The following is a 24,885-nucleotide window of genomic DNA, read 5'->3' as shown; positions in this document are numbered from 1 at the left end:
AGTGGGTTGCCATGCTCTATTCCAGGGGATCTTCCCAATCCAGGGATCGAACCCACAGTTCTTAAATCTCCTGCATTGGCAGGCAGGTTCTTTACCACTAGCACCACCTGGGAAGCCCATTATATATAGACAGTATTCTTTTAGTGAACAAAACCAACCAACAAACGAAAAACCTCAATATGTAATCAGATTTTATTCTTCCCAGTAACACCAGCAAAGTGCAGGCATGTCCTAGGCACTCATTGGGAAGTAGAGGCTTTTTGCAAGCTCTCCATTCTCTACCCACTCCTCACACTACCCTTATGCTAGCCTGTCACTCTTTCAAAGGGACTTTGGTCCATCCTATCTTTGGTTCTCCAAGACAGCAGGGAGAACCCCAGTTGTCCCAGGCCTGTTTTCCACCCCACCCCAGACTATGGCTCAACTCAACCTCTCTACTTTGGACCATTTTGTAACCCACAGAGGATCCAAGGGAGTAGGATAGGGTGTTGGAGCCGGGTATGATGGATAGAGAGAACGGCGCAGAGGAGAGAGGGGTGAGGGATATTTCTCTCTTTGTAAGATGTGTGAGAATATACTGGGTGCTCTGGGCATTGAGGGAGCAGCTAGATATAAGTGCTTTAGTTTCTTGGGTGGAAGGATTCTTTTGAGCCCCGTCCCTCAAGGGGAAGTGAACAGGTTTCTCATTAAGCCTCAAGCAGAAGAAACAACAGGAAAATGACATCAAAGCAAATCATCATCTAATTACTTAAAACCATTGAAAATAGAAAATTATAAAAGCAAGCAGCGGAGAAAAGACACATTATGTAAAGAGGAAGAAAGAGAAAAAATAACAGCAAAACAATGGAAATCAGTGTTTGTGCATGCGTGCTCAATCACTCAGTCATGTCTGACTATTTTGTAGCTCCATGGACTATTATTGCCCACCAGGCTTCTCTGTCCATGGGATTTTCCAGGCAAGAATGTTGGAGTGGGTTGGCATTTCCTCCTGCAGGGCATCTTTCCAACCCAGGGATTGAACCCGTGTCTCATGTGTCTCCTATATTGGCAGGTGGATTCTTTCCCACTGAGCCACCTGAGAAGTCAGAAATAAGTGATGCAACAACTTTAAAGGACTGAAAGATACAGGCTGTCAACCTAGGATTCTCTACCCAGTGAAAATATCTTTCAGAAACAAAGGTGACCTCAAGATATTCTTCAGACATACAAAAGCTGGAAGAGTTTATCACCACAAGACATACAGGGTAAGAAATGTTAAAGTGACTCCTTTAGGCAAAAGGAAATGACACTAGATGGAAATATGAGGCCACACAAGGAAATGGGGAGCATCAGAAATGGTAAATATGTAACAATAAAATGACTCTTTCTTATTTTAAAAATCACCTTAAAAGAGAAATTGATGGTTTAAAGCAAAAGTGATAACAATGTATCATGGAGTCTGTAACATTTGTAGATACAGGACTTCTCTGGTGGGCCAGTGGCTAAGATTCTATGTGCTCCCAATCCAGGGGACCCAGGTTTGATCTGTGGTCAGAGTACTAGACCCTACATGCCACAACTAGGAGCTCATATGTCACAATCAAGAGATCCCGTATGCTGAAACTAAGACTCAGCACAGACAAATAAATAAATAAAGCTTTAAAAATAAATGAGTTTTTAAAATGTAGACATAAGGTGTATGAAAACAACATTTCAGTGGGTAGGAGAGCTAATCAAAGTATAGTTAAATATGTTTATTATACTATTAATCAAGTAGTAAAATAATATCACAGCATGACTGTGATAACCTAAAAAATGTATACTATAACCCTAACACAACCACTGGCAATAAAAAAAAGAAGAGACATAAAAAATAAGCAAAGGAGTTAAAAAGAAATCATAAAAAAATACTCAATTAACAAAAAAGAAATAAAAATTGTGTTCAGTTCAGTTGTTCAGTCTTGTCTGACTCTCTGTGACCCCATGAATCGCAGCATGCCAGGCCTCCCTGTCCATCACCAACTCCTGGAGTTCACTCAGACTCACGCCCATTGAGTCAGTGATGCCATCCAGCCATCTCATCCTCTGTCGTCCCCTTCTCTTCCTGCCCCCAATCCCTCCCAGCATCAGTCTTTTCCAGTGAGTCAACTCTTTGCATGAGGTGGCCAAAGTACTGGAGTTTCAGCTTTAGCATCATTCCTTCCAAAGAATCCCAGGGCTGATCTCCTTCAGAATGGACTGGGTGGATCTCCTTGCAGTCCAAGGGACTCTCAAGAGTCTTCTCCAACACCACAGTTCAAACGCATCAATTCTTTGGCACTCAGCTTTCTTCACAGTCCAACTCTCACATCCATACATGACCACTGGAAAAACCATAGCCTTGACTAGACGGACCTTTGTTGGCAAAGTAATGTCTCTGCTTTTGAATATGCTATCTAGGTTGGTCATAACTTTCCTTCCAAGGAGTAAGCGTCTTTTAATTTCATGGCTGCAGTCACCATCTGCAGTGATTTTGGAGCCCAGAAAAATAAAGTCTGACACTATTTCCACTGTTTCCCCATCTATTTCCCATGAAGTGATGGGACCATATGCCATGATCTTCATTTTCTGAATGTTGAGCTTTAAGTCAACTTTTTCACTCTGCACTTTCACTTTCATCAAGAGGCTTTTTAGTTCCTCTTCACTTTCTGCCCATAATGGTGGTGTCATCTGCATATCTGAGGTTATTGATATTTCTCCTGGCAATCTTGATTCCAGCTTGTGCTTCTTCCAGCCCAGCGTTTCTCATGATGTATTCTGCATATAAGTTAAATAAGCAGGGTGACAATATATGGCCTTGATGTACTCCTTTTCCTATTTGGAACCAGTCTGTTGTTCCATGTCCAGTTCTAACTGTTGCTTCCTTACCTGCACATAGGTTTCTCAAGAGGCAGGTCAGGTGGTCTGGTATTCCCATCTCTTTCAGAATTTTCCACGGTTTATTGTGATTCACACAGTCAAAGGCTTTGGCATAGTCAATAAAGCAGAAATAGATGTTTTTCTGGAACTCTCTTGCTTTTTCCATGATCCAGTGGATGTTGGCAATTTGATCTCTGGTTCCTCTGCCTTTTCTAAAACCAACTTGAACATCTGGAAGTTCACGGCTCACGTATTGCTGAAGCCTGGCTTGGAGAATTTTGAGCATTACTTTACTAGCATGTGAGATGAGTGCAATTGTGTAGAATGGGACAAATAGAAAATAGTAAAATGATACTATTAAACCCAACCAAATTATTAATCTCATGAAATAAAAATAGTTGAAACACCTCAAATAAAAAGCAGAGATTGTCAGGTTGAATAAAAAAGCAACATACAACTTTTTTATACTCACCAAAAAACACTTTAAATATAAAGACAAATAGATTAAAGGAGAAGGGATGGAAAAGATTGTACCACACTATCCTAAAGAAAACTGGAGTGGCTATGTTAACATCAGATGAAGTAGATTTCATATCAAAGATATTAAAAAGGGATAAAGAAATAAAGGGGCAATTTATCAGGTATACATAAAATCCAAATCATTTCTGTACCTAATAAAAACTTAAAAACACATGAAGCAAAAATTAATAATAGGTCTGAAAGAAGAAATAAATTATAGTAATTACAGTAGATGTCAACCACTCATTCAATAATTGATAGAAAAGGAGAAAAAAAATTAGTAAGGATCTGGAAGAGTTGAAAAACACTATTGACTTAATTTGCATCTATATGAGACTCCACCCAATAATAGCAGAATGTACATTCTTTTCCATTACTGTGATTAATTTGGGGCAAATTGATTACCCTTCTGTCCCTCGTTTCTCTGAGCATAGAATTCTACATTGGCAATGGTATCTTTCAGAATTCCAAGGCTATTTCCTAGCTTCCATCTTTTCTATTTTCAGTCCTGACTGAAGTCTGGAGTGTTAGCTGGGCCCTACATCTCTCATGGGCACTAATCTCTCATTTTTTTCTTCCAAGGGGTCACAAGATTGCAGAAAACTCCACCAGATCCCCACTCTCCTCCTGTCTCCTTTCTGCTTGACTTCTAATTGTAAAACGAGGGGGATGGGCTCCAGGTCCATTCATCCATTCATTCAACTTTAATACTATCTTCCTGGCACTGTTGTAGATAAAATAGCTGAAATCCTTGTTGTCCTTTTATGATTTCCAAATAAGATTTGTGTGAGTTCATCCAGTGCTTATTTGTTTCTTTTTTGCCTAGAAACATCTTTTGGTTGGGTTCAGCTTTTAGAGGACAAAATGAATATTTAGACTTATGATTCAGTAAATTACTTCAGTTCTTTGTGATTATTTTTTTGGCTCAAGGTCAGGTTTGAAGCCATCTCTTATTTTTTATTAAATGTGGTTATTTTGTGTTCTGTTCTTCCAGATTTGCCTTTCTAATTAGATTTCACCCAGCTAGATGGTAAAATGAGTTTGCCCTCCCTGATTGCTCTTCGGAGGGGCAGGGACTTGTATAATAAGCCTGTTGGCGTGGGGAGATGAGGTTGCAGCTGGTATCAAGTACAATGAATCATGCATATACATAAATGATGGAGCATGGACCACCCTGGAGCAGGGAGGCCCTGATGACAGTTTTGAAAATTATACTTGTGTTAGGGAGAATGCAGGAGATTTGAAAGAACCTAAGAAATGACTTTTAACCTTTGCAAGATATTTATCTCCCTGGGGCTCTGAGGTGGCCAGCTGTGGAATGGAAGCATGTATGGGTTAGTCTTCCCACTTTAAATCTTGGTTGGATGTTTACTGTATTATTTGACATACACTTATCATGGGTTATTTAAATTTTCATCTTTTTGTGTCCTTTGTCTTTTCCCAAGTTTTTACAATGAGTGGGTACTTTTATAATCAGGGAAACCCATGGTAAATGGAACTTAAAAATAATATCAGTAATCTAGATATTGTGGTGTGTACAAAAAAAATATTTTGCACGGATGTGTAATTCTGTCGTAAGGCAGGCTGTGGGCCGCACAGACCTTTGGAACTTAGAACCTGATGACAATCAACCACCTCACCCAGGTGCCTAGGGGCCTCCCTGGTATCATTGTTACCTCATACCCTGTCCTAGACTTCTTGTTTTCCCCTAGTCAATCCTTTCAGGCTAGGGGCAGTAGCCCACTGTTTCTCTAAGTTTACAGAGCAGGACAAAAGAGGCTGTACAAATATTTGCTCAGCTTTTTTATGCTCAGCAGATTGAAACTGAATTGAAGATGGGCACCTGCTCCCAGCTGCTCCAGGCAGGGGCTGCTTGCACAGAAAGACAGTAAGTACTGCCTGGCAGAATATTCATGACTTGGCTGAGTCTGGGACTATTTTTATAAGATGGGAGGGTTCAACTTTCAATGAATTTTGAGTTTCCCTGGGGGCCAAAATGTGTATGTGGGAAGGACAAAATCTGGGAAGAGAAGGGGAAACCAAGGTTATGAACAAATGGTCACTTGTGCTTTTTCCTTTCTCCTCTGTTTTACAGTCATTGATGGGCATGGCTTGCCCCCTATCACATGAATAATGATGATGAAAGATTACTCTTTTTCAGGGATCAATGTGCCAGGCGCTGTGCTGGGCTTGTGCTACTCAGAACTCTTTTGGTTGCATGTTATGGAAAAACCAATTCTAGTTTGCTTGGGGGAAAAGCAGAGATTCACTGGACATGTACTTGAAAAATTCAGGTCCTGGTTTTAGGCATGACAGGAAGCTGCCTCTTGACTGTTTTCCTCTAGGTGGTCAGCTTTGGCACAGCCACCTCAGGTGCTTACCAGGAGGCCACCAGCTGCTTCAGGCCACATCTTACCTCCTCACCAACCACAGAAGAAAGAGGCTGAACGGCAGTGATAGTTTTGAGATGCTTCCTCACATATATTTTCCCAGTAGGAATTCTTTTTTTCTCCTCCTTGTAGCCCCTTCCTCCTTTAAGTTCCAGCCAAGGAGTGTTACTACACCAGGGGCCAGGACGGGTGGGTACTACTCAGAACCCAAAGTCCACAGGGAGAAAGGAGGGGACACCTCCTCCAAGAAAAAAGGGGGATTGAAGCCATCAGAGAATCGGGGAAGCGAGGAAAGAGACTGAGAGGGAGAATCTAAGGAGAATATGATGCCTGGTTCCCGGAGAGGCCTGAGGCCACCTCTGTACCAAGTCTTGACCTAGAAGGGGGTATGGTAAAAAGACAGGAAGCTGTAAGCAGAGGGTCTTGTTTCCCACTTCCTTTTTGGAACTCTGCCCCTGTTTGGAACCCTTTTCTGTTTGGAAAATGCCCTGGGCCAACGCAGGAGGCTTGCAGCCAGGTGAGCCGTAGTGAGGTGTGTTTTGTGGGGAAATGGTTAGCAGTGGCACCCCTGGGTCCCCTTCAGTCCTGTTGTGACAGAGAAGGGATGCAGGAGCAGGTACTTGTTGGGGCTGAGCAGGTAGCAGGGAGAGACAGAACCACCATGGGGTCACAGTGGCTGGCAGGACAGGGTGGACAGGTGACCCAACCAGAGTCAGGCCCAAGGCTTGCAGGAATGGTGGGCAAGGAGAAGCAGTTTTTCTGCTGGCCTCGTGGCTGTGAGGTTGTGAGCCTGGATCTGCTGGGGTCTTGCAGAGAGCCTGAGAGTACAGCTCACATGGAAGAAAGCAAAGCTGGGAGATAGAGCATCCCTGAAAGCTTTAGTTTCCGGGCCTAAACCCAGGCATGAAGCAGATGTGCCCTGAGCTTTTAATTTACGTAAGTCAATCAATTCCTTCTTGTTTAAGTACATGCGAATTGGGTTGCCTGTCATTTAGAGCAGTGGTCTTCAGCAGCCTTTTTAAAAATTAATTTATTTGGCTGTCCCAGGTCTTAGTTGCTGGATCCAGGATCTTTGATCTTTGGTTGTGGCATGTGGGATCTAGTTCCCTGACCAGGGAATAAAACCCGGGCCCCCTGCATTGGGAGGTCAGAGTTTTAGCTGTTGGACCACCAGGGAAGTCCCCCTAGCAACCTTTTGAGCTCCAGGGACCAGTTTTGTGAAAGATAAGTTTTCCACAGAGTGAGGAGAGGGGAGGGTTAGGATGATTAAAGTGCATTACATGTATTGTGTGCTTTATTTCTATTATTATTACATTGTGATAATTTTCCTATGAGAATCTAATGCTGCAGGTGATCTGACAGGAGGCAGAGTTCAGGTAGTAACGTGAGCAATGCGTAGTGGCTGGTAAATACAGACGAAGCTTTGCAGTGCTTCTCACCTTCTGCTGTGCTGCCCAGTTCCTACTCAGGTTTGGGGACCCCTGATTTAGAGCAGAAAGTGCCCTACCTCGTGCAGGGAAGAGGCAGCCAGCACCAGGGAAGGTGTAGAGCCTGGACTTAGTGAGAGGATAGTCAGTGGGATTGTGAAGGAAAGGAGGAGAGGTGTTGGGTGGGTAGGGTGGCCTGAGAGCCAGGTGGGAGAATCTGGGTGATGCTAAAGGGGACAGTGAAACAATTTTGTCCTGGGAGGTGCAGTTCATGCCTGGGTAGCATTGTGTCAGAGGTCGGGGCAGGGAGGAGCTGAGCACAGCCTGGCACCCCAGGAATGGGAAGAGAAAGCCTTTAGAAGCCAAGGCTCCCTGGACCTTGAGCCTTCAGCTGAGGAAGGCAAAGCAGGAGACTGTGAACATTGTGAGACCATTGAGCAGATACACTTGGGAGCTGGCAAGAGAGAGAATTTGGTGCTGGGAGTGCTGAACTGAGATGGAAAGTTCTGAGCAGAAAGCCAGAGAGTCGGTAGAAATGTGGGTAACATCTTTGTGTTGAGTGTGGATTTGGGAGCCACCAGTACAGGAATGGGGAGAAGGCAATGGCACCCCACTCCAGTACTCTTGCCTGGAAAACCCCATGGACGGAGGAGCCTGGTAGGCTGCAGTCCATGGGGTTGCTAAGAGTCGGACACGACTGAGCGACTTCACTTTGACTTTTCACTTTCACACATTGGAGAAGGAAATGGCAACCCGATCCAGTGTTCCTGCCTGGAGAATCCCACAGAGTCGGACACGACTGAAGTGACTTAGCAGCAGCAGCAGTACAGGAATGAGAGAAGAGGCCACGTGAGAAACGCCTCCAGAAAGTGAGCTCAGAAGGTCAACAGTAAATACTTAGGAGCCCATTTTGCTCAAGACCAATTGCTCTAAGGTACGTAGAGGTCACTGTAGTTCTGGAACTGATACCAAAGGCCTCTCTGTCAGTCACAGTTGGTCAGATTATCTTGCGCAGAGAAATCAAGTAGTAATCCCCACCAGCTAGAGCCCAACATTTGAGAGAAATGACCCCTGCTCCCCCTGCCCCCATAAAGTATCAAATCAAGTTCCAACTGCAAGCCTCAAGTGTGTCTAACAGAGAGTTACAGAAATCAGTCAAGTGCTCAATGGCTTCCCGGTAGCTCAGAGAAGGGGTGGGGATGGAGGCTGCCAGGATGGCGACCTCCGCAGGGCACCTAGAGGCCACCCCGAGGGAGCAGCTGGTCTAGAGTTGACACACAGGGCCGGATGTGGTTGGGGCCGGAAGAGAACAAGGAGTAGGCTGGGGGCGGGGGTGGTCGGGAGGGCAAGGTGGCCAGAATCATGACAGTTTGGGTCTATAAGGCTGCAGTCACCCAGTAACGGTGGGTCCCCAAAACGGGCGACCAGCTCAGCACCGGACCCCGGGTAGCGCCGGGTCAAGCCCACGGCCCACGGGCACCCCACACTAGGGCTCCAGGCCCGGGCCGTGTCTGCGCACCCGACCTAGGCGTGCGTCCACTCCTGATCCCGAGTCCGGCCCTGCGCTCAGGTGGCCGCGGTCCCCGCGCACTCAGCGTGCCCGTGACTGCGACTTTCGCCCGCCGAGATCTCCGATGGTTGTCCCGTCCCTGGGGCCTGTGTTTGGCCTCCTCCAGTCAGTGTCCTCTCCTCCGCTCCCTTCTAGCGTGCCGGGCCGCACCGCAACGCCGCCTCCGGGGCGGAGCTGGAGGGCGCCCAGCGCGGGGCGGGCCGGGCCCCGAGCGCAGCGAGGTCAGTAGGGGGCGCTGCGAGATGTCGCGCTGCCCGAAGTCGGTGCGCGCCGCCCTCGCCTCCCGCTGCGCCGGGCAGAGCAGGCGGCGAGCGCGGAACCGGGCGCGCTGCGGCGGAGCCGGGCCGGGCCGGGACCATGGGCGGTGAGCGCGGCGCGGGCCGCGGTCGAGGCGGTTGCCTTTGAGGCTGAGCGGAGCCTCCCACTGAGGCTCGAGGTGGGCGGGTGTCCTGGGGTTCGGGCTCGGACACCAAGGGGGTCTTCCGAACGCGCCAAGGCCGGGACGACTGGGCAGTGACTCCGGTGGGAGAGGGGTGCGGGGGCGGGGGAGGTCAGGGGCGCGCTTGCGGGTACCCGGTCTGAACCCGGCTACTAAGCTCCCTCCTCCATCCCCGCCTCTTCCCCAAACCCCGGCCCCGGACTCGCTCCTTCTCCCTAAGCCGACCCCTCAGCTCCCGCGCCCGGATCCCAGTCCCCGCCTTCTGATCCGCCGCCCTCTCTCCTAGCCCCAGCGCCCCCTAACCCGGCCTAGGATCCCGCCGCCCTTTTCCTAAGTCCTTGCCCCGCACCCCGCGGCGGGTGCCTCCCTTAAACCCCGCCACCTCCCGCTTCTCCACCTCCAGCTCCGCACCTCCTCTGCCTGGGTGCGCTGTCCCGCCCCTCCGGCCCGCGCCGGCCCGGCCCCCGCACTCTTGCCGCCTGGTTGCAGCCGGAACTGGAGCTCCCCTGCAAGATCCCCCTTCCCCGGCCGCCGCGAGCCCACGGGGCGCCAGGTAAGCAGGCGGCAGCAAGTTCTCGGCGGCCTTCCTCGGCGGTGGGGCCGGCTGCTCCGGCCGCTACCTGCGCGCGGCGCCCCCGGGAGTCCCGGGGCCCCGCGAAGGGGTAGCTCCGCGCGCGGGTGAACGTTCCGGGATGCTCAGATCAGGACTGCGGGGTTTCCACCCCCCGCAGTTGCTCTTGCTCGCGAACTTGTCTAGGTCGCAGCCTTTTAAAGCAGCCGGCTTTGTCATACATGCGAAATTGGATGTGCTTCGAGCTGGCCGCGTTCTTGGCGGCTGCAGCGGTCTTTCGAATTCTACCTGTGGGTGGGTGGTCGAAGGTTTAGCGGTGCAAGAGGCGTTGGAGCCATATTTTACCCGCTTCGGCGGGGCGTTTCGGTGGGGGGGTGGGGAGGACATCCCTGCCCGGCTGGCTAGTGCCTTCGTGGGAAGACAGGGTGCTTTGTAAGCATTCGAAAAGTAAAATCACGAGAGCTGTGGGATCAGATCGCGTGCGAATGGGGAAGCGTGGGGTGGGCGACTAAGGGAGCCTCAAGAAGGCTCCACAAGTTGGGGACATTTGTTGCTATTTGCAGAAGGCCCGCGGATGAACCCAAGGGTGGAACACGGTGTGCTCGGCCACCCTCACAAACGTGAGGTGACTGCGGACCCGGCTCGGCAACAATTCCTCCTCGGAGGTGTTGGTTCGCTGTTCGGAATCTCTGGGAAGAGGGTTTAAAATAAACAGGTGGTTTGAAAAACCTCGAGTTTCCTGGAGAGAGGTGGAAATGCAGGGTGACAGTCAGAAAACCAGTGCATGAACCCAACTCATCCATTCTCCTGGCTTTCATTAAGTTTTGGATTGAATGAATTGTCTATTTTAGAGAGGGCTTCTCTGGTGGCTCAGTGGTAGAGAACCCGCTTGCCAATGCAGGAGACAGGAGTTCAATTCCTGGCTGGAGAGGGAAATGGCAACCCACTCCAGTATTCTTGCCTGGGAAATCCGATGGACAGAGGAACCTCGGGGGCTACAGTCCATGGGGTCGCAAAAGAGTAGGACAGGACAAAACAACGACTATGTTTTAGAAAGGATATGTACGAGGCATGTCTATTTTACAGGTTAGCTCCTGGCCAGCCCCCATCACTGATACCTGGGAGGCTACTTTCAGGCACCAGGGACTTAGGTGGGCCACCGGGCCTTTGCAGCTCCGCACTTAGAGCATTTGCGGAAGGAGGTATCTGCATCTCTTTCTTCCCAGTGATTTGTTTGAAGAGTATTTAGCTCAATAGTTTTTACCATTGAATAGTGAATTAGTAAGTAATTAGCCCCCGGTCACACTGGGCCTGGTAGGCTCCCTCTGCTGCTGCTGCTGCTAAGTCACTTCAGTCGTGTCCGACTCTGTGCGACCCCATAGACGGCAGCCCACCAGGCTCCCCCGTCCCTGGGATTTCTCCAGGCAAGAACACTGGAGTGGGTTGCCATTTCCTTCTCCAATGCATGCAAGTGAAAAGTCAAAGTGAAGTCGCTCAGTCATGTCCAACCCTCAGCTACCCCATGGACTACAGCCCACCAGGCTCCTCCATCCATGGGATTTTCCAGGCAAGAGTACTGGAGTTGGGTGCCATGCCCCCAAATTCCTGTGGGTGTTTCTTCAGCCCTCCCCAGGCTGCTGTGTGATGAGTTATTGAATGTCAGATGCCCCACCGCCCAGGAGGGTGGAACCATCGTTAAGCCCCCAGCACCCAGGCTTCCATTCTCTAAATGACAGGTACTCAGTGTTTGTTTAGTAAATAAGTGGGTGTCCCTCCTGAATCCAGGCTATCAGAATCCATAACCCATGTTTTCCCATTGTGCTTCACTGTTTCCAGAATGTTATCCTTCATCAAATTTTAAAGAAATATCTGAGTGGAGACATTCATTTCTGTGTGTAGTGAGGGCAGAGAGCATAATTTATGGGTCCGACTTTGACAACTGGGTCTCTAACTCAGGGGGGACTCCAGAGTTTCTAGGAAGAAAAGAAGCTGTCTTCATGCCCCGATTGGAGTGATAAGGTGATGGCCACCGTGGGGAGATAAGGCTCCCTGGTGAGTGGTGAGTCCTCCACCGCTTGACCTCTAGGGCCTTGAGCTGTGGCAGCAGCCCCGTTCAGGGTCCCTCATCCCTGTGCATAATGAAGGGGAAGCCACTTGTGGAGTCCCGCTGACTGCTTCAGATCACACCGTCTTCACTCCAGTGGAGATGAAGGAGAGAGCTTCATTTCCCTGGAGAGAGCTAAGAACACCCCTTCTTGCACTTTTCTGGCAATTTGATTTGCTGATCTGTTGAGGAGGCTGGTGTTTGGGGAAGGTGTTTCTGACTGTGGTGGGTGGCCATGACCTGCTGGCAGGTAGATCAAAGGCCAGCCCTGCCGCCTCTATCAAAGGCCAGCCCTGGAGAGAATGGCCAGAGGCAACAAGGGTGGGAGCAGCCTGTGTCCCCTTTTTAAGGAATCTGGAAAGGATTGGAATTTGGAATGTCACTTTGAAGCAAGAACCTGCACTGCTTGTAGGTTCAAAACTGTTGTGGGCTTATCTTCCTCACCCAGACTGTCTCTGCCTCCAGGTCTGGCTCATACCCAGGATTCCTGCAGTTGTTTTCTAGAAGAGGCTTAATTAATGCCTGAGGTCTGTAAGTGAGAGAAGGGGAGGGAGGGAAAGAGGAAGAAAGTAAGCTTGCTATCTGGAGGAAGTAGGAAAAGGGATGACAGAATAGCCAGGGTTCTGAAAACTCCCGGGGGTAGAGTTCAGCCCTGGAATGAGGTTCTTGGTAGGTGGATAAGGTGTCATGTGCCCACATTCTGGGGGAGGAGTTATCATTAGGAGCAAATTCGCTGAGATAGGGAAAACGGCCTCACAGTTACCTGAAATAAGGTGTGCCAGGCCCCACTGTTCTGCTTCCTAGGAGGCCATGAAAGCCAGGTGAGAGCTGGACCCCAGGGAGGTGGGAAAGCATGAATCCCTCTGAAGTTGTGAATGAGGGGTGTGCCCCTTTGGAAAAGGTGGCTTGAGCAACGACATTGTTCTGGGATCCAGCCTAGGGGAGCCAGCTCACACCTGGGATGCTGAGGGGCGTGGCCAAAAGAGAGCCGGCTGGGAGGGTCTGAACCTGTGCCTGGGGCTTCCCTGGTGGCTCAGCAGTAAAGAATCCGCCTGCAGTGCAGGTGGCGCTAGATACATGGGTTCCATCCCTGGGTAGGGAAGATCTCCTGGAGGAGGAAATGGCAACCCTTTCCAGTATTCTAGCCTGAGACTCCCTTGGACAGAGGAGCCTGGTGGGCTACAGTCCACAGAATTTCAAAGAGTCAGACAAGACTGAAGCAACTGAGCGCACTCGCACATACCTGTGCTTAGCAGCGGGAGAAGAGGCAACAGCTGCCTTCTGGTAGGACGGTGGGCAGCAGCCTCCCTGGGATTCTTCCTGAGCCTCCTGAGCAGCCTCACAGGTGGAATAGGACCTGCCAAAGCCCTTCAACCTGGAGATCCTGCAAGGCTCCGTCTGAGTGCAAAGGGCAGGAGGGCCAGGGTGGCCTCACTGAGCCACAGCCTCCAGCATAGTAAGTAGCCTCCATCTCTAGAGCCAGGAGGCTGCTCTGAATCTTCTTGGGCCTTTGTAAGGGAAGCCACTGGCTCTGGGAAAGAAGCAGGGCTATCAGTAATGAAGAGAGGAGCCATCTCAGGAGCACAGCAGGTGTTAATGATGAAAGAACTTGGAGGAGCCTTGTGATGTAGTTCTTGTGGCTAGGAGGCAGTGTCACCCATGTCCTCTAGGCTGCCTTCTGGCTGCAGGCAGTGCTCCACCAGGAGTATCTGCACCCTGGTCCCCTATTCCCCACCCCCCGCCACCGCCTCCCCCAGCCCCATCTTCCTGCACTGCACACATTGATCGAGCCACCTCTGTGCTGGTAGTAGGGTGGAGGAGAGCTTGGGCAACTCAAATATCTAGTGGTAGCAACTTAGGAACTTGAAAGTTCTGTGTTTGCATAGTCACTCCCCCAACTTATGCGTTCATGTTTTTGTATTATGAGGCATCCTTTTGTCATCTGCTTACCACTCTATGCCTCTGTGTATAACCAACTTCCAGAGAGAGCCACAATCAATAGCATAGAAACCATAGCTTTAAAGAACAGATTAAGATGAAAATCATTGCTCCTGGTTCTGATACTTCCTCCCCCTCCTCTCCTCTGCACTCCTGTCTGTGGTTAGCATCATCATTTACACCCAGTTTACAAATAGTTTGAATACTATTTGTCCTACCCCTCAATTACTTGGAGACATGTGTCTTTCCAACTGACAGAAACCACAGCTTACTTCCCTAGATCCACCTCATTCTTGGATCCAACACCAAACTCCAGGCCTTCAGAGACAGAGTAGTATCATTTTGAGCTTTTTAATTATAAAGTAAAATGAAGCTCTTGCTTGCTAATTGTGTCAGCTGCTAATATAGAAGAATCTGAAGTTAGAGTAAGATATTTACTGCCTCATTAACTTTTTATGCTTCTAAGATGAAAGATTAAAGTAAAATTATTAAAGATATAGTAGAAATGTCTGGAGGCTCAGAAGTAATAATGGAAGGACCCAGGCTTACAGAAGTAAATTAAGCTTTAAACATTGTTTCTGAAATGTGAAGAGGTATAAATAGGACCTTCCATAGAAGTATATACAACAAATGGCACCCCACTCCAGTACTCTTGCCTGGAAAATCCCATGGACGGAGGAACCTGGTCGGCTGCAGTCCATGGGGTCACTAAGAGTCGGACACGACTGAGTGACTTCCCTTTCACTTTTCACTTTCATCCACTGGAGAAGGAAATGGCAACCCACTCCAGTGTTCTTGCCTGGAGAGTCCCAGGGACGGGGCTGGTGGGCTACCGTCTATGGGGTCACACAGAGTCGGACACGACTGAAGTGACGCAGCAGCAGCAGATTGATAGGTATAGAAATTTTTATCTGTCCCTTTACTGAAATATATTAATCATTATGATCGTATGTTTTGCTTATGTAGTAGCTTACCATTTAAACAGGGAGCTGTGTCCATGATCTTGTTCAATCCTTCTGGCAGGTCTGGGATCTTCTTAGGGATGGGGACATGGACCACAGGGTGTTTAAAAGGCTTCCCCTAGAATTCAGATCTCTTGAGTGGAGAAAAACAACAACAGTATATGCTCAGCATCATCAGAAACCATCTGGAAGGATTTTTCAGGGTGTGTGGGTGTCAGAGGTTCTCTGATGACTTCCTGATACTAACATTCCTGTGGGTGTGTACTCAGCACAGTGCAGTGGGTCAGAGTGTAGACCCTGAAGCCAGACTGGCTTTAAATCCTGGATCTGTCATTATTAGGCTCGTACCCTTGGACAAGTTACCCAGCTTCTCTATGCCTCTATTTTCTCTTTTGTAAAACCAAGGTTATGATAATAATACCCACTTCATGGTATTACTGTGAAGCTGAGATGAGACAGTACATGACAAGGACTTAGAATGCATAGTACATGCTTAAATGTTAGCTGTGGGTTTTTTTTTTTTTTTTGTCTTTATTTTTTTAACCATTCATTCCTTAATGCTCTTGCTGTTTAGTCACTTAGTCATGTCTGATTCTTTGTGACCCCACGGACTGTAGCCCACCAGGCTCCTCTGTCCATGGGATTTCCTAGGCAAGAATATTGGAGTGGGTTGCAAAACATTTTTCATACCAGCCGACTGCACTGAGATGATGGATATAGGATGATAAGATACACATAGCCTCCTGCCCATAGAATGGAGGACATCATGCTCAAGTTCACGGTGAAGGACAGGAATAACAGCAGAGGCATTTCCTGGGCACTCACCTGACTCCAGGCCACTTTTTATGGCCTCGAGAGGCCAGAGTTTAGCCTGTGAAGGGTTGACCAAGGCAGGAGGGGTGGGGCACAGTGGTATACTTCAGCTGGTATACTCTGGTGACGTGGCCTTGCCCGCTGCTAAACATAGGCACTCATTTGACTGGTCCATGTCTGACACATGCTGGCTGTTCGTGTTTTAACTATCACTCTTGGCCTCAGGTCGTTAGCGGGAAGCATGATAAGAGGCTGTGAACTCAGTGTTTACTCACCTGGTTTGCCAGCATATTCCTGGTCCTGGTTGATGGCACCAGATGCCTGACCACTGTTCTGGGCTGACTGTCCATCACCCCAGAAACCCATGATCCCACCGGAAACCCAGTTCTCTGACGAATGGCACAGCTGCTCCTGAGAGCAGGTCAGAGACTAGCCTGAGGCAGAGGGCCAGACTACTAGGGAAAAACAAAATTCAACCAAATAGATGTGAAAATCTAATTGGCTTTACTCAAGAGTCCTGAATGGGCAGCACCCCATCTAGTAAACAGAAGGGCGCTCTGAGGGGCTGTGCAAAGAGACGGTTTTTATAAGTAGGACGAGGGAGTGGCAAGGAGGCTATTAACAAAAGAAAATCCAGGGTTGTTTCAGGCCAAGTCGCGTTCTTCTGGGCGAGGGGCAAGGGTCTATCTTGTAGTCTATCTCTACTTTCTCTGGATAGAGAGGACTCATGTGACAGATCACCTCATTCGTGCTGGCCAGAAAACTCCGAACTGGCCCATTGAGATGACGTATCTGGGGGAGGCTGAAATCGCAGTTAGGTCAAATATTAAATCTAGGTTTGGTATCATGGGCTTTAGCACAAGTGGTACCATTCTGGGCCTGTGCTTTTGACATTGTCATGTGTCCTGTGTCTGCCATAGCTGGAACCTTCTGGATCTGAAAGTCTCTGGGAAAGTGTTAACAGGCCTGAGTTTAATACTTGGTCCAGGAAAGGGAGGTCCCTCCTCCTCAGCTCTCACCCTCCGCTACTCCGTGTGTTCTACAGAGGAACTCCAGTATGGCAGCCTGCCCGCTAGCAATGGCCTCCAGCGCTGGGGGGAGGACTAGAGGAGCCTGTGATTACAGCCTCAGAACCCGAGTGCCTCTCCGCTTTGTGTGATTAGCACACCCTCTGGTCTCCACTGGAGTTCTTTGTACTGATAAGTCGGCAGTCAGACTGGAAAGCGGATCATCAATCCTCTTAATGAGGAACCTGCTTATTTTATTCATTAAAAAAAATTGTTTTTTTTTTTTTTTTTTGGTTGTGTTGGGTCTTCATTGCAGCACACAGGCTTTCCTGTAGTTGCGACAAGCAGGGGGCTACTCTTCATTACGGTGCTCAGGCTTCTCATTGTAGTGACTTCACTTGTTGCAGAGCATGGGCTCGTGGCTCGTGGGCTTCAGTAGCTGAAGTTGCTCCATGGCATGTGGGATCTTCTCACACCAGGGATCAAACTTGTGTCCCCTGCACTGGTAGGTGGATTCTTACCCACTGTACCAGCAAGGAAGTCCTAGTTTATTTATTTTTAAACTTCTGGAATCTGAGGTCAATGAGGCTTTGTCTTTTTTTCTTTTTTTTTTTTTAATTTAATTTACTTTTATTATTTATTTATTTTTTAAACTTTATTTTATTTTTAAACTTTACATAATTGTATTAGTTTTGCCAAATATCAAAATGAATCCACCACAGGTATACATGTGTTCCCCATCCTGAACCCTCCTCCCTCCTCCCTCCCCATACCATCCCTCTGGGTCGTCCCAGTGCACTAGCCCCAAGCATCCAGTATCGTGTATCGAACCTGGACTGGCAACTCCTTTCTTACATGATATTTTACATGTTTCAATGTCATTCTCCCAAATCTTCCCACCCTCTCCCTCTCCCACAGAGTCCATAAGACTGTTCTATACATCAGTGTCTCTTTTGCTGTCTCGTACACCGGGTTATTGTTACCATCTTTCTAAATTCCATATATATGCGTTAGTATACTTGGAAAGTAAAGAAATGACCAATAATACCATTCACTAAAAAAGAAAAATTATTTGTGTGTAGGCAGCATTGAGTTAAAAGGAGGAGAACCTTTACTTTCCAGTTGGTTCCCCGACTGCTCTGACTTCTCTGGTTTTGATTTCCCAGATGGGGTTGATTTTTGTTGCCAGTCTGTCTCCACTGCAGTTCTTAATGGAAACAAATGCACACCTGAGAATCAAAGTTTGGGCATTTATGGTTGAAGGTCATGGCATAGACGTTTGATTTGGGGGGGCTCTGTCTTCAAGGTGAAAGATGACTGTGTCTTTGAAAAAGAGAGATCCTAATGTCAGCAGGCAGGAGGGTCTGAGGGTCTAAGCCAGCCTGTCTCATCCTCGGTTCACAGACTTTCCGGCATGTCTAAGTCAGCGGCGTGTGAGTTTTTATATTCTCCTCTTGAGCATCTTGCTCTAATGACTGCTGATTATCTTGAAACAGCTGCATTAATTGATGGTGTTTAGGGACTCAAATGCAGTAAGTAATTGCAGTTGGCTCAGCCGAGCACAGCACGTTCTTGTTGTTTGCTTTTTAGCTTGAGGGGTGTTTGCTCTGTGTGTCCAGTGCCAGAAAGGGAGTTGGGAACTCCTTGGCTCTGTGCTCACCCACCACCATTGCTCACACCCTCCAGATCATCTTGTGCCACCACAGCATCCGTTCCCACTGAATTCAGATTGTCTGCCCAGGGGCCTGTCTCCACAGCTTGACTGGGTGCTTCAGGAGAGCAGGGGCTACACCCAGCTCATCTCTGTATCTTCTTCCATTAGCTCAAGAACTGGCATGATATAGGCCTCAATAAAGGTTGGGTGAATAAATGAATGGATGAATGAATGAGTGGTTGTAAAGCAGGCTTGTGTTTGGCAGCAGAGTAACCTACCTTCCTGGCTTAAACAAATAATGGTCTGTTTCTCTTGTGTAAGAAGATGTTTGAAGGTAGGGGGTTGCTGGCTTTGGTTTCAACAGCAGATATCTGTCTGAACTGACACACTGTTCTTTTTCCTGGCCTTTTCTTCATGATGGCAGAATGGTTGCTGCAGGAAGGAAGTGCCAGCCACCCTGATACCTTTTATCAGGAAAACAGACTTTTCCCCCACAACATCCAGCAGACCTCCTCTAATGTGTCAGGGCCAGAACTGTGTCATATGGCCATTCCCAGTTAAAAGGGTCATATGAGTATTTAGCAGGGCACACCGCTGCTTAGAGGAGTTAGATAGGCTGAAACAAACAAACCAAATGCAGTTGACCCTTCAGCAACACAGAGGTTTGGGGCACTGACCTTCCCCCACCCCCAAGTAAAAATTCTGTGTGTAACTGTAGTTGGCCCTCCATATCCGCAGTCCCACATCTGTGGGTTCAACCAACCTCAGATTGTCTAGTAGTGTATTTACTATTGAAAAAGATTTGTCTGTAAGTGGAGCCATGTTCAAGGGTCTGCTGTACATTTAATGACTCAAGTATGATGGACATTAACTGTTTGTTCACACAGAGTCCAAAATGGCTGTTCCTGAAAAGGGAGGGTAGGGGCTCTTTTCCAAAAGGTGATTCAGGGATCCAAGCTCTTAAGGCTGTCATGCTCGTTTGCATCAGTCAGCGAAAGAGGAAGGAACATGAAAGATGGAGGATGGAAAGATTTTATGGGCCAGACTTGATAGAGAATTGCTCCCACTGACATTTGCCAGGAGTCAGTCACATGACCATACCTCCTGTGAGGGAGGCTGGGAAATGTGGTCCAGCCTAGTGCCTAAGAGGAAGAGGAGATGCGTTTTATGGTGAGCTGACAATGCCAGTGACACTTCCTCACCACCACCCCCAAAGTGAAAGTGAAAGTCGCTCAGTCGTGTCCGACTCTTTGTGACCCCATGGACTGTATATAGTCCATGGAATTCTCCAGGCCAGAATACTGGAGTGGGTAGCCTTTCCCTTCTCCAGGGGATTTTCCCAACCCAGGGATCAAACCTAGGTCTCCTGCATTGCAGGCAGATTCTTTACCAGCTGAGCCACAAGGGAAACTCAAGGATACTGGAGTGGGTAGCCTATCCCTTCTCCAGCAGATCTTCCCGACCCAGGAATCGAACCGGGGTCTCCTGCATTGCAGGTGGATTCTTTACCAACTGAGCTACCAGGGAAGCCCACAACCCCCCACTTAATCAGGATTCTGTTAGTAAAGAATAAATGAATATTGAGGGGCAACTGGAGGTGTCTGTCTTGAAAAGAAATGCTGTGCTAAGAAAGCTCCAGCCAGAAATAGTTTTTCTTCCCAGATCATCTGTCTTAAATCCCAGCTTCTGTTCCTACCTTCGGGAACTGGGCCAACAGAATAATGGAAGTTTCTCATTATCACTCTTTCTTGACTCAGGCCATGTTCTTAACAGCTTTGAGGGAGTGAGTCCTAGTTCCCTTCAGCAGTGGGAGGTTACTCCAGAAAGAAGGGCCTTCAGCTTCCTTGATACCAGAGGAACCTTCAAGAACTTTGAGCCCATGAGAGCTGCTTGTGCCCTTTCAAGTGGCCCCACTCACCCAATCTCCCAACATTGTCTCTTCCCCTCCAGCCCCCACCCCCAGAGAGGAGAAGAGGCCACAGCAGAGTGGCCTCTGCTTCCCATTTGAACCCACTTAAAAGTATTTTCCCACCACTTCCTGCAATTTTTTTTTTTTCAGTAAACTTGTTGGTGAATGGTTCATTGATCTGTTGGGTTTTGGTGTTTTGTTCTTAGTCTGTTGTAGGTTTCAGTGACAGGTGCTTCTCCATCCACAGCATCCTTGGTATCTTTCTTCCCTCCCTCCCTTCCTTCTTTCCACAGACACCTGTTAAATACCTGCTGCTTCCTCAGCTTTGCATCTACCCAGCCTTCGGGGAGGTAGGCAAGGAAGCTGACTCAAGCCTGTGACATTGAGAAGTGTTGTGGGAGGACTGAGGTTGCCCAGTGTTGGGGGGAGACCTCACCCAGCCTTGGGGTTAGGGAAGGCTTCCAGGGGAGGTAGGATTTGGGCTGAGTTCATGGATGAGTGAAAATTAAACAAGATCAAGAAGGCATCTGGGCCAGGAGAGTGGAATGGCACAGACACTGAGTTGGCAGAAGGGGAACTTAGGTTTTGGGGCAACAGCAAGGAGTCCAGTGTGCTGAAGTTGGGGTGGGGCAGTGTGGTCATTCATTCATTAAGCACTGCTGTGCTCCAGGTCCTGGGGCTAGAGCATGGAACGAGGCAGATGGAGTCTCAGCCCCAAGGGGGCTTGAGGTCTGGGTTCTAAGAGGAGGGTGGGCTCGACTGCTGTCCCAGACTCAACTCTCAAGGGTTTGCTGTTGGAGACTGAGTGGGATGTTGGCCCCAGTGCTCATGCCTCTTGTGCCCTGTCCCTCTGTCTCCAGCTCTTGTCTGGTCCTTTGCCTGAATAACCCTAGCATTATTCAGGCTATAAAAATAGAGGCTGGCACCAGAACACCAGCATGTAGTTGGTGAGAAAAGCTGGAAACTGTCATTCTGTATCAAGATATGTGCCAGCTAAGCTTTTGGTGGAGCACATTCTTGGAGCCCCAAAGATAAGGTTCTAAAGTTTGCTTACATTTTTTTTTTTTTTCTCCTTTCAACTCATACCCAAACTTCTGGTCACTTGGCTCAGGATAAATATGTCCTGGTTGTGCCTGTTCCCCACCCTGTGAGCACATTGAAATGAACATTTGATGCTGAAATCCATTCAGTGAGGATTGGCCTTGCCCTGGGCTGGCCGGATTGGAGGGACTGAGTCATCTCCATGGGGTGGTCCATTCAGGGTTCATGTCTAGGTGAGGACCATGGTTAGCGCTGCCTGAGAACGGACCAGCTGTCACCAGCCTATAAAGTTTTGTTCATCTCCCCATGGAAATGCTAGAGTTTAGAAGAGCCTTCTCTGTGTTGAATGGCCCTAAGGGTAGTTTCTTTCATTCTCCCTTCCCAGCCCTGTTTGTTAAAGTGGAATTGGCCATGCTGGGGGGCAGGGTGCAGAGAGAGGAACTTCCATGCTAGTCTAAGCCCAGGGCTAAATGTAGGGCACTTTGTTTCCAGGTAGAAGGATCTCAAGGACTTGTAGATCAGTCCTTTGGTGTTTCTGGGGTACCTTTTTGGTGCCAAATGCTATAGGGAACATGCATAATGATAAAATGAAGAGAAGGAGCATCATTACAACTTGGGATGTTCTGATTTGTAATAAATGTCTATTTGTTCTTTGTCACTGTTTCTGACACAGAGTTCCTCAAACCCTTGACATTTCCTAGAGGAAACTGAAAAGGTCTTTCATTATGTGAATGAGGTGAGTTAAGCCTCCACGTGACCTAAGGTTGGGGACTGGTTGCCTGGAGAACCAACCTTGTGATTAGAAGATTAGAACTTTCAGTAGTACCACCTCTGATTTCTGGGGAAGAGTGGTGGTGGTGGGGGCGGGGGATGGAGGTTAACTCAGTTACCATTAGTCAGTGATTTAGTCAGTTATGCCTAGGTAATGATGATCTCAGTTTTTCTCTTTTTAAAACTTTTTAAACTTTGTCTTCTTTTTTTATTTTTTTGATTTGGCTGCACTGGCATCTTTAGTCTTTGTTGTGGCTATCAGGATCTTTAGTTAGAGCACGTAAACGCTTAGTTGTGGCTTGTGGGATCTAGTTCTCTGACCAGGGATCGAACCTGGGCCCCCTGCATTTGAAGCATGGGGTCTTAGCCACTGGACCACAAGGGAAGTCCCTTGGTTCTTGTCTTAATTTGAAAACAATTCAGTAAAGAGATGGAGATAGTAAAGTGGGTAAGGTGTTTCTTAGAAGCAGAGTCATGTGGAAAGGACACAGGCACTCTCAGAGGGAGATCTGCACTTTTGACTTAAATTGCTATTACAGGGATATTTTTCCAGGTTTTCTCTGGCCAATCATCTTGCTCATTGTATATAGGTATGTGACTCAGGACCCTCCCCAATGTGCACATACATCTTTTAACCAAGATGGATTTCAGCATGAGAGTTTCTGGGAGGCTGGCAGGACATATTATTGACTGATACCCTCTCCCTTCTCTGATGCCCAAGGAACCTTTCTCTGCATGTGTAGTTTGGGAGGTCTCCTTGATCCCAGGAATGAGAAATATGTGGCCTCCGTATCTTTTTTACCCAAGCAGGACTCAGCTCCTCTCTGCTCTTTATCTTGAAGTATCTGTCCTTAGGAGACAGATACTATGTCCTCAGGAGACAGAGTCCAGCTGCTCAGCCTGGGGCCCATCTATCTCCTGCCTCAGTGATGCCTCTATAAAAACCCAAAGGATGCAGTTTGTAGAACTTCCAGGTTGGTGAACACATGGAGATGTAGGAAGAGTGGTAGTCTGGGAGAGACCGTGAACGCTACAAGACCTTTTCCACATACCTTGCCATGTGCGTCTCTTCCATCTGGCTGTTCCTGAGTCACATCCTTTGTAATACACTGGTAGTCTAGTAAGTAAATTGTTCTCTCTGAATTCTGTGAGCCACTCTGCAAATCAATTGAACCCAAAGAGGGAGCTCGTTGGAACTTCAATCCATAGCCAGTTAGAAGCACAGGTGGCAACCTGGATCTGCAGTTGGCATCTGAAGTAGTGAGGGGACAGCCTTGTGGGGTGAAGCCCTGAACTTGTGAGAGCTGAGGCTATTTCCAGGTAGGTGCTGTCAGAGTTGAGTTTATCATTGGAAGAAAGAGCACAACTTAAAAGTTGAGAATTGTGTTTTATGTGGTGGACAAAACTGGGGACTTAAGCCAGGGACCCAGCATTTCGGATGGTTGTGAGAGACTGCTCCCAAGAGGTCAGGGAGGGGTCAGGGTACATAGGAGTTTTTGCTACAAAGATCAGGTAGTTGGAACATCAAAAGATCACTGTTAATTAAAGAAAACCAGATATCTCAATTTAAAGAATTTAACCCTCTTCTGGGTATGGGAATCTGTAAAAGCCAGGGCTCATTGAAATCATTCCTTTGATATGCACCTCAGCCAGTATCCTGTGCCTTCTCGTCCTGAGTCTCCTCAGGGTGCACCTTGTGGGGTGGGGTGAACACCAGCTGGTGTCAGACAGAAAATGTGTGGGAAGAAAACCCCCTACACATGGGAATTAGGTGTAGAATCACTACTACCCTAAGTGCATCCCAGAAACATCTCATCCAATCCTTTCCACAAACTCAGGAATGGGTAATTTTACATTCCACTGGAATCTAAGCTCCATGTGGGTAGGAATTTTAGGCTTATTTGGTCACTACTGATCCCATTTCTATGACTGTACTTGGCATATAGCAGATACTCAGTAAATATTTATTAAGTGGATATTTGAATCACCATTTACAGGTGAGGAAACTGCAGCTCAGAGAGGTAAAGCAACTTGCCTGAAGTGCCACAGCCTGGATTTCAATCCCAGGGAGGTATCTCGAGCTGTGGCTTGGGGTTCCCAGCCCCATTGCCCTTGGAATATGGGTTACTTATGAGATAGCACTGACCAAATGCAGCACAACTGTAACAAAATCTTGAGTTGAATAACAGTGAACTCAAGGCCCAGAAGGTTGTCTGTCTTCTTGCTGCCAGTGTCTTGCTACAACTCAAGGGTAGAATGAATATGCAGGGGTGTATCCATCCGTAGACAGTGATGTTTCTTTAATACCGCCTTCATCCTGTCATGCATGCCTTCCGGAACCTGCTGTGGCTCCCTGCTCCCACAGGAACCTAGTCTGGTCCCAGTCATCCTCCACCTGTTCACTGATGCGTCAATGTGTAAAGCCTGCCAGCAGTCAATGGTTCAGAAGATTTGGCTGTGCCCCCGCTTCTGCACCACTGCCCACATCACTTACCTACTTCCAAATGCCTGCTCACATCAGGCGTGCCCACAGATGTCCTTCCTGCCCTTTCAGTTTTAACACAGATTCTGCTGAGTCCCTGAAGCCCTCTCTGACCATTCCAGCACAAAAGCCACCGCCATCCCCGCCCGCACCCCCTGAAGCCCCAGTCTGCACAGTGCATTTCCCGATGGCGTTCCTAGGACCCTGATTTCTGCAGTGATGGGCCTTCTGCCGAGTGGTGCATGAAGCCCCTCCTAGCAAATTCTGCCTTTATCTCTCTTACGCATCAAGTTCCATGTTGCACTGAGTTTTGAAAGGGGTACTATTCAAAACCACTAATCTCTTTATAATTTATCCTGTACCCACCTTGTGACTTCTTGCTTAACCACATTGATAAATAAACTTAACAGC

At 48.1% G+C, this 24,885-nt stretch overlaps 1 protein-coding gene across 7 annotated transcripts in view; it reads left to right on the top strand.

Moving 5' to 3' along the window:
• Positions 1-1,075: 1,075 nt before the first annotated feature.
• Positions 1,076-24,885, top strand: part of PXYLP1 (2-phosphoxylose phosphatase 1) — a 94,672-nt gene continuing 70,862 nt past the window's right edge. Inside the window, exons 1-2 of one of the 7 annotated variants that reach the window (XM_059888972.1) lie at positions 1,076-1,244; positions 5,214-5,284. The gene's annotated coding sequence lies outside the window, so the exon portion shown is untranslated. Of the gene's footprint in view, positions 1,245-5,152; positions 5,285-7,959; positions 8,148-9,068; positions 9,220-9,625; positions 9,776-24,885 lie in introns of those variants that run through there. The other 6 variants (XM_024996076.2, XM_024996069.2, XM_024996088.2 and 3 more) reach the window with 6 other exon arrangements.

The sequence above is a fragment of the Bos taurus genome, chromosome 1 (genome assembly GCF_002263795.3).
Source record: "Bos taurus isolate L1 Dominette 01449 registration number 42190680 breed Hereford chromosome 1, ARS-UCD2.0, whole genome shotgun sequence".
In the NCBI taxonomy this organism is placed as follows: domain Eukaryota; kingdom Metazoa; phylum Chordata; class Mammalia; order Artiodactyla; family Bovidae; genus Bos; species Bos taurus.
Note: the sequence above shows the minus strand (reverse complement) of the source record. Positions and strands in the feature narration are given on the sequence as shown.